The sequence below is a fragment of the Balaenoptera ricei genome, chromosome X (genome assembly GCF_028023285.1).
Source record: "Balaenoptera ricei isolate mBalRic1 chromosome X, mBalRic1.hap2, whole genome shotgun sequence".
NCBI classification, from domain to species: Eukaryota; Metazoa; Chordata; class Mammalia; order Artiodactyla; family Balaenopteridae; genus Balaenoptera; species Balaenoptera ricei.
In genome coordinates this window covers 100522210-100531500 of record NC_082660.1, presented here as the reverse complement: position 1 = coordinate 100531500, position 9291 = coordinate 100522210, and the positions used below count along the sequence as shown (strand labels likewise).

General features: G+C 35.2%; 1 pseudogene; it reads right to left on the bottom strand.

Moving 5' to 3' along the window:
* Positions 1-538: 538 nt before the first annotated feature.
* On the bottom strand, positions 539-1205 carry LOC132357422 (ornithine decarboxylase antizyme 2-like; annotated as a pseudogene).
* Positions 1206-9291: the final 8086 nt, after the last annotated feature.

Sequence of the window (9291 nt, the reverse complement as noted above, 5' to 3'; positions counted from 1 at the left end):
GAAGTATTCTCTTCTCTTAAATTTTTTGGAAGATTTTATATAAAGTTATTATTATTTATTTTTTAAAGGTGTGGTAGAATTCACCAATGAAGCCATATGGGCCTGGGAATTTCTCTGTAGGAGGGTTTTAAACTATAATTTCAATTTCATATATATTTCACTCTTCAGGTTATCTATTTCTCCTTGACTGAGCTTTGGTAATTTGTGTCTTTCAGGGAATTTGTCCATTTCACCTAATTCATCAAATTTATGGGGATAGTTGCTCAAGTTATTCCCTTATTATTCATTTGCTGTCTGTAGAATCTTTCATGATGTCACTTCTCTTGTTCTAGATATTTTTAATTTGCATCTTCTCTCTTTTCCTCATTAGTCTGGCTAGTGATTTACCAATTTTATTGATCTTTTTTAAGAACCAGCTTTTTTTGTTTGTTTCATTGATTTTTCTCTGTTATTGTTTTTTTTTTTTTTTTTTTTTTTTTTCATAAACATCTTCATTTACTATTGGTGATTACATGTGAATAATATGTTTATACTGTTCTTTATGGAAAACAATTTCAGTGAGTCAACGCCGAGAACACAATAGGCAACCCTCACCCTGAGCCCCTCAGCGTCCTGCCCTAGACAGCACGAAGCCCCCTCCTCTGTCCCAGGGCTGCCTAACTTCCCCTCTTCCCCCACTGTGGCTCTTGGGCAAAGCATCCTCTATGACCATTAGTCCTCATCGGACAAGTTCTGGTCCAGGGGGTAAACCATGAACATCACATCTGGTCGAGAGGGGACACAGGGATGGCCTGGACGCACAATCTCAAAGCCCAAGAAGCTGAAGGTCTTCAGGAGTGGAGCTCTGTCTTCCCGGCCCTTCCTGAAGCAGATGAAGACGTAGTTCACTTTCATCTTCTCTTCAGCAAACTCTAGCAGTGCTAACAATCTTATATATTAGAGCTGAGAGAGAAGGATCCCTGCCGCCCCCTCGCCCACCGGGGATCTTCGACAGTGGGTGAGGGGCATCAGGAGCACCACAGAGGCCCCGGAACAATGTGCCTGCAGCACTGGAGCTGGGGACAGTTACTCAAAGGCAAAATACTACTGTCCTGGGTGTTTATCATCCTCGGCGGCTCTGCTCAGGGTGGGAAGAGGCGGCGCAGGGAGTGGGTAGGTGGATGAGTGGGCGGGTGTGGGGTCGCGCGCGCGCGCGGGGCCGAGCTCTGCGGCTGTTATTGTTTTTTTTATGTCATGAATTTCTGCTTTGATCTTTACTGTTTCCTTTCTTCTGCTTACTTTAGGTTTAATTTGTTGTTTTTGTTGTTGTTGGTTTTTTTTAGTTTCTCAAGGTAGAAGACTGTGTTATTACTTTGAGATCATTTTTCTTTTTTATATAGCCATCTTATGCTATAAATTTGCCCCTAAGTACAGCTTTAGTAGCATCCTACAATTTTTAATATGTTGTGCTTAAATTTTCATTTAGTTAAAATTATTTTCTAATTTTCCTTTTGATTTCTTGTTTGATACATTCATTATCTAGAAGTGCTATTTCATTTGCAAATATTGTGGAAATTTCCAAAGATCATTTTGTTATTGATTCCTAATTTAATTCCATTGTGGTCAAAGGACAAACTTTGCATGACTTGAATCCTAAATTTATTGAGACTTGTTTTATGGCCCAGACTATGGTCTATCTTGGTAAATATTCCCTGAGCACTTGAGAAGAAACTACATTCTGATGTTGTTGGGTGATGTGTTCTATAAATGTCAGTGAGGTCAAGTGGTGTTTGAGTATACTATATCTTTGCTAATTTTCTACCCACATTTTATTCATTTTTTAGAGAGGGGTATAGAGATTCCTAGGTTATAATTGTGGGTTTGTCTGTTTTTCCTTGCAGTTCTATCAACTTTTGCTTCATGAATTTTGAAGCCCTGTTATTTGGTGCATAAACATTTAGGATTGTTATGTCTTCTTGATTAATTGACCTCATTATCATTATGAAATAAATTACTTTATCCCTGGCAATATTTTGCTCTGAAATCAACTTTGATATTAATATAACCACTCCAGCTTTCTTTTGATTAGTGTTAGCATGCTATATCTTTTTCTATCCTTTTACTTTTAACCTATTTGTGCCTTTATATTTAAAGTGTTTCCTGCAGGCAGCATATGGTCTCCTATGGGTCTTAATTTTTTATTCCATATGACAATCTCTGCCTTTTAATTTGGATGTTTCAACCATTTGCATTTATGTGATTATTGATATGGTTAGGTTTGAGTCTATGATCATGTTATTTGTTTCTATTTGTCACATCTTTTTTTGTTAACTTTTTCCTCTTTTTCTGCCTTCTTTTGGATTAATCAGTTATTTTTTATGATCCCATTTTATCTCATTTGTTGGCTTATTAGCTATAACACTGTTTTGTTATTTTAGTGATTGCTTTAAGGTGGTTTTTTTTGCACATTTAACTTGTTTCAATATACCTTCAAGTGATACTACACCATTTCACATATAGTATGACAACCTTACAATTATATATTTCCATTTCTCTCCTCCCAACTTTTATGCTATTGTTGTCATATTTTTTAGTTTTGTATATGCTCTAAATCCCACAATGCATTGTTATTATTTTTGTTTAAACAGTTTTTAAAAGAAATTGAAATAAGAGAAAAGTCTTGTATATTTACCCATATAGTTACCAATTCTAGTGCTCTCCTTCTTGCTTTTTGTTTAAATCAATATTTCCATCTGGTATCTGCCTAAAGAATGTCCTTTAGTATTTCTTGTAGTGCAGGTCTGCTAGTGATGATTTCTTTCAGTTTTTGTATGCCTGAAAATGACTTGATTTTGTTTTTGAAATATATATTGCCAGGTATAGATTTCTGGTTTGACAGGGTTTTGTTTTGTTTTGTTTTCCTTTCAGTACTTTAAAGGTGTCAACTCTCTTTTCTATAACATTGTTTCTGACAAGAGATCTGATGTCATTATTTTCATTCAGCTATGTGTAACAGCTCTATTTCCTTTTAAGATTTTTCTCTTTATCATTGGTTTTGAGCAATTTGATTACGATGTGCCTTACTGTAATTTTCTTCATACTTCTTCTGTTTGGGGTTCATTGAGCTTTTTGGATCTGTGAATTTATATTTTTCATTAATGTCAGAGTTGGAAAGTTTCTTCCAACTTCTTCAAATGTTTTTTCTGTCCCCCAACCCCCTCAAACATTCCAATTGCTCACATATGAAGCCACACATAGTTCACTAGTGCTCTTTCATTTTTTTAGCATTCTTTTTCCTCTGTATGTTTCATTTTGTATAGTTTCTATTGCTATGCATTTGAGTTCACTTATCTTTTCTTCTGTAGTGACTAGTCTGCCTTTAATCCCACCCAGTGAATTTTTCCTCTCAGGAACTGTAGTTTTCATCTCTAGAAGTTCAATTTGGGTCTTCTTCATATGTCTGCTTAACTTATTGAACATATGGAATACAAGTTATAATAATTGTTTTAATGTCCTTGTCTGCTAATTCTAATATCTCTGTCAATTTGGGGTCAATTTTGATTGATTTTTTTCTCTTCATTATAAGTTATGTATCTCTGTTTCTTTACATACCTGGTAATCTTTGATTGGATGCCAGGCATTATGAATTTTACCTTGTCAGGTGCTGGATATACTTATATTCCTATAAATCTTTGTTAGCTTTGTTCTTAGATGCAGTTAAGTTACCTGGAAACAATTTGATCCTTTCAGGTCTTATTCTTCTGGTTTAGGTGAGTCCAAAGAAGAGCTCAGTCTAGGGCTAATTTTTCCCACCACTGAGACCAGACCTTCTGGGTACCCTACCCAACGTCCTGTGAATTATGACTTTTCTCAATCTGACTGGTGGGAATAGGCACTATTTCTGGCCCTCTGTGTCAGGTACTGTTCTTTGTAATCTAATCCTTTCTTGTTCTCTCCCTGGCCTCAAGTAGATTTTTCACACATGTGCACTGATAGTTACTCTGCTGAATACTTGATGGGAGACCTCTGCAGGTCTCTGGGACTCTGTCTCTGTCTCATTAACTCTAGTTGCATTTGACTCCCCAGACTCTCAGCTCCATAACATCAACAGAGAGAATCCACTGACCTTTGCCTCAATACCGCCACCCTATGCCATGGCCTGGAAAGTCACTTATAGCTAGGGCAATCATAGGTGTCACCTCATTTGTTTCTCATATCTACAAACTAGTGTCCTTCATTGCCTGATGGCCAGTGCCTTTAAAAGCATTGTCTCATGTATTTAGCTTTTAAAATTGTCTACATGTATAATTTCATTCATCATTTCATAATGGACATTTTCAAACATACAAAAAGTTGAAAGCATTGTATAGTGTACAATTGTATGTATACCCACTCCCTAGATTCTACAATGAACAGTTTATAATATTTGTTTTATCATACAACTATGTATTTATTCATCCCTTTATTCACCCATCAAACCATCTTAATTTTTCATGCATTTCAAAATAAATTGAAAATATCAATATAATTCACCCGTAATACTTCAGCATATGATTAATGAGAGCTTAATATTTTGAATTTTGACAAATTAATCACCTGTGTAATGCTAACTTCCAAGTTATAAAATATACCTGTCACCACAGAAAGTTTCTTCCTGACTTTTCCAGTCAATCTCTACCCTCATCTTTCCAAAGGAAACTACTGTTTAGATTTTTTTTCACTACAGATAAGTTTTGCTTTTTCTAGAATAGCACTGTTAAATAGAAATGTAATATGAGTCAAAAATGGAGCCACGTGTAATTTAAAATTTTCCATTAGCCAGGTTACAAAAAATAAAAAGAAAGAAGTGACTAATTTAAATAATGTATTTTATTTAATCCAATATGTCCAAAATATTATCATTTTCAACATGTAATCAGTATAAAAATTATGGATGAGATATATTATATTTTTCTCATATTATGTCTTTGAAATCTAGTGTGCAATTTACACTTATAGTACATCTCAGTTTGGACTAATCCTATATCAAGTGCTCAGTAGCAATTTGTAGCTAGTAACTACCATATTGGATAGTGCAGTTCTAGAATTTAATATAAATGTGATCATAAAATAGGTTCCCTTTGTCTAAGGCTTTTTTACTCAGCATGATGTTTTCAGAATTTTAAAATTAGTTCATGCATCATTTTAATTAAAAAATTAAATTAAAAATAAAACAAAAGGGAAATAAAATGCTCAGTGAGAGTAATATAGAGGATGAGAGGAAAGAAATTGCATGTAAAGAATTCTGCCATTCAGTCCTTGTATTACGAAATAGGAGACTAGACATGCTGATAAACTTTATCCTTTACATTAAGTAATCATAAAATATCTTAGTATTTTACGCTTAACCACTAAAAGAATAGAAGTAGAATACCTAATTTCAAAATCAATAGAGGGAATAAAAGGGAATTAAAAAATTAAGCAACTGAGTGAAATGTAGGAAAGGAGAAAAAAAGCAAACAAAAACCAAGAGAAATAACAAAATGATAGTAATAAGTCCAAATATGTTGGTAACCCCAATAAATATAAATGGGCTGAACATACCATTTAAAACATACAGATTTTAAATTCAATAAAAGTGCTAAACCCAACTAATATTGTACTTATAAGATACATATCTAAAATATAAGAAAATGTGTACTTTAAGTAAAAGGATGGAAAAATACATATCTGGTAAATACTAACCAAAAGAAAGCTGGTGCAGCTCTATTATCAATAATATCAGACAAAGCATTCATCCAGAAAAGTGGATAAAACAATTGTGGTGTATTTATACAATGGAATACAACAGTGAAAATTAATGATAAATATCACGAACCTAATAAGCATAATCATCATAAAAAGTTGTAGGTGGATAGGTACATTATGATATATTTATATTAAATTTAAAAGCATGCACTGCAAAACAATGTTACATATCATTATGGATACGTACATATGTAGTGAAACAAATTAAATCATACATTGTAATGATAAATACCAAGCTGAGAATAGTAGTGTCGAATGCTGGCTCCTCATATATCACCAACACAACTTGAGTTTATTTGTTTACCATGGAAAGGGAGAAAACCACCTCCCCAAAACTTTGGTAGTATCTCATAGGGAGAAGGCAAGGGCAGAGTTTATTGAGAATTGGAAATTTGGTTAAAAGTGGGTCCTCTAATATGAGAACTTGTTTACAATTGGATGAGGATCATGATGTAACAGTCCAGGAATGGTTGAAACAGCAATGGGAGGATTTTGAGGAAAGGTATTCAGAGTTTTAGGGCACAAACTGTTGACATTTTCCATTGAAAAGTTGATGAATCTTTCAGGAAGTTACTATTGTATAATGAACAATCAAGCCATTTGCTTGGATAAGAATCTCCTGGAAGAGTAGGCTTATTAATGTAGAGAGTAAAGTATATATGGAGGAGAGTAGGTAATTTCAGTCTTTAGTGTCCAAACTGAGAGTAGAGGGTGATGATTTTGGTTCTCAGGAGTTAACCCTAGGGTAGAGGAATAGGATCAGGGAGAAGTACACAGGGGCTTCAACTCTGCCTATAATATTTTATTTCTCTTAAAAAATCTGAAGCAAAAGTTAAAACTTGCCAAAGCTTGGTAACAGGTTTATAGGTAAAATAGTTTATCTTTCCTAACATTTCTTTGCATTTATTGTAGGCTTAAAATATTTTAAAATAGCACTGTTGCTTCATAAACAATGACCGATTCTTTGTCTCCATTTTTTCAGATGCCAGGTAGGTCTCTCTAATTCAACATCACAGATGGTCCATTTGCATTACAATTGAGGTGGTTGATGTTTCATTACATTCCTGTCATAGTTTCCAGGTTATCTACCTTGTCAAATTCATAGGACTCGGTCACTTCCCATGTCTTGTCAACCAAAATTTTACAAACCACCTCTCAGTTTGTATGGATTTCAATTTATGTTGATTTTTTTTTCTATTGAGAGGGCCATCTTTTACTCATCTTTTCCATGGATTAAAGAGTCTCTTTCCCTAGTGCTCTATATATGAAGATGTATATATACACACAGGTACACACAGATCATATATTTTATATACATATTTATACACATATACATAAAGAATATTGGAATTAGAAGTTCCTCAGGTCATCTTCCTAGCCAACTTATGGACACTTCTATACCATTACATAGGCAGTATAGCATAATGGTAGCATATGAGTTCTGGAGTCAGTTGGCTATGGTTTAGAATCCCAGTTCTGTGTCATTTATTAGCTGTGTGACCTGGGGCAAGTTATTTAACCTTTCTATGCCTCAGTATTCTTGTAGGTAAAATGAGGATAGTAATAATACCTATTTTGTAGGATTTTGTTAAGTTTAAATAAGAATGCATGTAGAATATTAAGCATAGAGTTTAACACATAAGTCTTCAAAATATGCTAGTGATTATTATTATTATCATCATTATCTCTGATAGATATGACCATCGGCCTCTGCTTGAACTGTTTCAACAATATTCTACCCTACAAGAAAACCTGCTCTATTTGGGAGAATCTCTATTACTAGAAACACAATGAGCCAAAGTTATTTTCCTATAAACCTTGCTCCCTTTAAATTCTAATTGTTGGTCTGAGTTCTGTCCTTTCAAACTACACAGATTGTCTCTACCATGTCAATGTGGAAATTCTTCAAAAGTTAGAAATCAGTGTCTCTTATTCTCCAGAACAGTCTTTATCCACGAGTTAGAACTCTAGACTATAAGTAATGTTAGAATAAGATAGCAGATTTCAGCATCACCTATAAATAGATTGGTGAATAAGTATTGGATATTCTGTTAGCTTGACATGTTAAATTTTGAAGGGTTTGATTTAGACATGTAATTAGCAGGTCTCCAGGCATCTAATGAGTTACAGTATCTAAGGTTTGGGATAAAGGAAAGCCTTATATTTCGACTTACCTTTGGATCCAAGTTCCTGTTTTTACCAACTTGACCATTTTTGCTCTGTTTTGCCTTCTGTGTGTATAGTCCTTTTTCTGCAAATGCCACCATGCAAGATACCATCACAGCCCCTTCCCTTACCAAAGCACTGATATGTCCAGACTACCTGGATTGTCTAGAACATTAACTATTGCTGTTCTTCAAAGTTCTTCTGAGGGAAGAATCTTGACTGGTTATCTCTTCTTCTTGGCCTCTAGCCTCCTGCCATGTTGCTAGGTCCTCTGTCTACTTTGTACTCTTTACCTGTCATCTGTAGTTCATACACAACCCTTCAAATATATGTTCATTTCTTATGTTACAGTTTATCCATCTTTTTCTTGCTTCCAGCCCAAATCAGCCATACACTGAGGATTATATTTCCACAATTAAGATGAACTATTAGAGTATTTTGCCAGATAAAGACAGTTTTCTTCCTAAGAGAAATTCTGCTCCCAGCTAAATCTTACACTAACATTTTATATCTTCATGCTACACAGTCATGATATAAAGAAATATATCTAGGTCCATAATGAAAGGTATGTGGCATGTATGCCTCCGTTACCCTCTTCACCATAAAAGACGTTGTTAATCAATCACAGCATGCTCTACCAAAAATGGCTCAAAGTCTTTCTTCTCCATGGTTGTAGCTCCTGCCAAAGAGCTCTTTCTGTTAAGGTCCCAGATTCCACCAGGTAGCCCTGATTGTGGTCTCATCTCCTGCTGGCAGGCCCCTCCATGATTCTAGGACCAAAGAGGGTCACTGCTTCTGGGTTCTGGTAATAGTACCTCTTCCCATTGTTTCCCAAGCCCTAGGATTGGTGATAGCCTTCTGCGTCTGTTAATCTTGAGCCTGTTTCACTATCCCCATTTGTCTTCTATCACATGCATTGCCAATTCCTTATATTAAATTCCCTCTATTTGAAATAGCTAGAGTGGTTTTGTTTTTTCTGATTGGACTCTGAATGATATGCCTCCTTTGAAAATTTCTAGTATGTTTTATCTTTTCTATGGTAGAATCATATTCAGTAAACCTCAAGTTGGATCTTTAAGCCATCCCAACATGCCTCCTTCTGTGCTGTATATTCTCTGTCTTCTCCAGATCCATTCTCACAAGCCTTCTCCACCCTGCTCTTTGTTCTAGGAAGCTGGCCTTTACAAACTGCATCCCCTGGCTTGCTTGCCCTCTGGCTTCCAGGTGGATTCAGTCTGCCTCAGCAGATGAAGGTAGAGGAGAAAGTGTTTGGAGTATTTAATCCTCCAGCCCTTTTAAGGCTTTGCTTATTTACCTAAGGTCATAGATTGTTAGTTTCTTTCTCACAGCTACAGGGCA